Source organism: Podarcis muralis, chromosome 8 (genome assembly GCF_964188315.1).
Source record: "Podarcis muralis chromosome 8, rPodMur119.hap1.1, whole genome shotgun sequence".
NCBI classification, from domain to species: domain Eukaryota; kingdom Metazoa; phylum Chordata; class Lepidosauria; order Squamata; family Lacertidae; genus Podarcis; species Podarcis muralis.
Window position 1 is genome coordinate 56,191,451 of NC_135662.1, and position 2,492 is coordinate 56,193,942.

Below are 2,492 nucleotides of genomic sequence, written 5' to 3' on the forward strand. Positions count from 1 at the left end.
TGGAGTTATCCAACCCCTGAGCAGTCTGTAGGCAATCCTGTATAAGGAAGTGGTTGTTGTTGTTGTTTTATTTGTTTGTTTCTGATGTTTTTATAAATGTTGGAAGCTGCCCAGAGTGCTGGGCCAACTCAGTAAGATGTGTGGGGTATAAATAGTAAAATTATCATTGCGTGGACAGGCGGAGTCCCCAGATCCCGCGCGGTCCCCCCCGTCATGTGGAATAACGACTCAAGACAACGTGCTATGGGATTAAAGTGGCCACAACTTTATTAAATTTCAAATGTGGGTAGACCTTGGCTCAGGCATTGGGCGTTCTCCCTCCCCAGTCCCCAGCCGGGGACCTAGGGCGCATCAGGGTTATCCAGTGTGTGTGTGGGGGGGATGGGCCGGCTCTGGAGAACATATGTTCAAGCAGAGATAGCCGCCCCCATTACGACGCCGCCGCAGGGGAGAGCAATGACAACCTTTCGGCGCACGGCCAAAGCCTCCCTTCAGAAACCCCTTTAAAGGGGAACCCTGGTATCGCCGCCGCAAAGAGGAAGATGGACTAAAGGATTCCGCCCAAGGCCTGATACCGCCAAAGTTGTGACGTTTTGCTATGGGAAAGGCGAAACCTGCCAATGCAGGGAAATTCCTTTCCGGCCCTTTAACAGCGACCTTAACGTAGCAGCGCCCGCATACCTGTGAAGAAAAGTTAACCTGCAAAATAAGACATTAACTGAGGGTGGGTAGGGTGGGAGAAGCTCTGGAGCCAAGTGAGGATTACCAGGTAAGATCCTCCCTCTATTGTGTGGGCAGGTAATCCCTCCCCTACCTGGCCTGGTCTCCTTGGCAACGCTTCCCCCAGGTGGGATTGGACAACTGACTGAGGTAGGCGGAGACCTCCAGGTATCCCACCTGAGGGAAGGCAAGGCCAAGCCTATGCTGCTGGAGCCACTCCAGATCTAGGGGCTGCACGCGTCCACACAAAGGGCACCCCCCGTTTTAAGCGGGGAGCGGTCATTATGGAATGGGAAGTCCCTATTTTCATTGCAGAAATGTTGGAGGGTATGCATGAATGTTATGGTGAGGGGCTATAGCTTAGTGGTAGAACTATACAAAAAGTCCTGAATTCAAATCCCACTGACTTAGGTTAGGACTACAGAGCTGTCTGACAAGAGCATCTGATGCCAGACAGTATTATCAGCTAAGCAAGATGGACCAATGATCTGACATGATCAGCATCCTATGCTTCTGTGATGCTAATTCATGGAATTAACAATACTACTCCTGAGATCTGCATGCTGAAGACAATATAGCAGTGGCTATGGTTATTTTGATTATTTTGGGCTCGGGGGCTTAGTAATAATGACCTATGAAAATCAGGCCTAGCAGACTTGTTTGGGAGAGCCAGCAATGACTACCCCTGTTGCAATTGTTATCTATACTTATAAAATGATGTAAAGGTAGAAATGGCAACCTTGTGGCTTGGAATGCCAATATAAAGAATAAAAAGAGTTATACCCCATTGGCTAATTGTATGCATAATTTTTGCTGTTTGCTGCCCTGGGTTCCTTCAGGAAGAAGGGTAGATAGATGACAGATGATAGATAGATAGAAGATAGATGATAGATTGATAGATAGATTGATAGATTGATAGATAGATGATAGATGATAGATGATAGATGATAGATGATAGATGATAGATGATTAGATAGATAGATAGATAGATAGATGATAGATGATAGATAGATAGATAGATGATAGATAGATAGATAGATAGATGATAGATAGATGATAGATAAAAATTGTATGTAGAAGTGAGTCAAGCCCCATACAGCACTATATTTCTACATTTATAAGTATTAATGTAGAAGTATTTTTATTCAATTATACACTTTGTGGCATATATCTATTTATGTACCAGTTACTTAAAGAAACCTGGAGTATATATGTGTCTGATGTTACATGTATAGTTATGCATACACTACTGTAAAATTGTTTGCCATTTTAGCAGAACAATTAAAAAACCCTTTGTGTCTTGTCAAATTCGAGGAGTAAAAGGAGAATTGGGACTTCAACATTTTCAGAAAAAAGTGCAGCCACCCCACATTATGTCACTCTAAAACTGTTGCACAGTAATCAGTGGGTGGCAATACTTCACCACAAAGGAGAAGATCAACACTCTGCCAGACTTTGCTGTGCCCATCTAAAAGGGTTCCAGTGAACATACGGGGCATTGCAATCTGCCCTACAAATGAGTTCATTGACCATATAATGATCTTGTGGGTTTCAAACCTGGATGCTTTGCAACTCTGCCTGGAAAGATTAGATCAGAGGTTTTTGACATTTTAAAAATAATAATACTAATATTACTACTAGTAAAAGTAAAATAAAATACTATATAGACACACACTTTTTCAAAAGAACAAGTGAAGACCCAAAAGAAAGAACTTCATTGAAAGAAAACCCTAATCAGATAACCATTGTACAACCCACAGATTGATTTATCT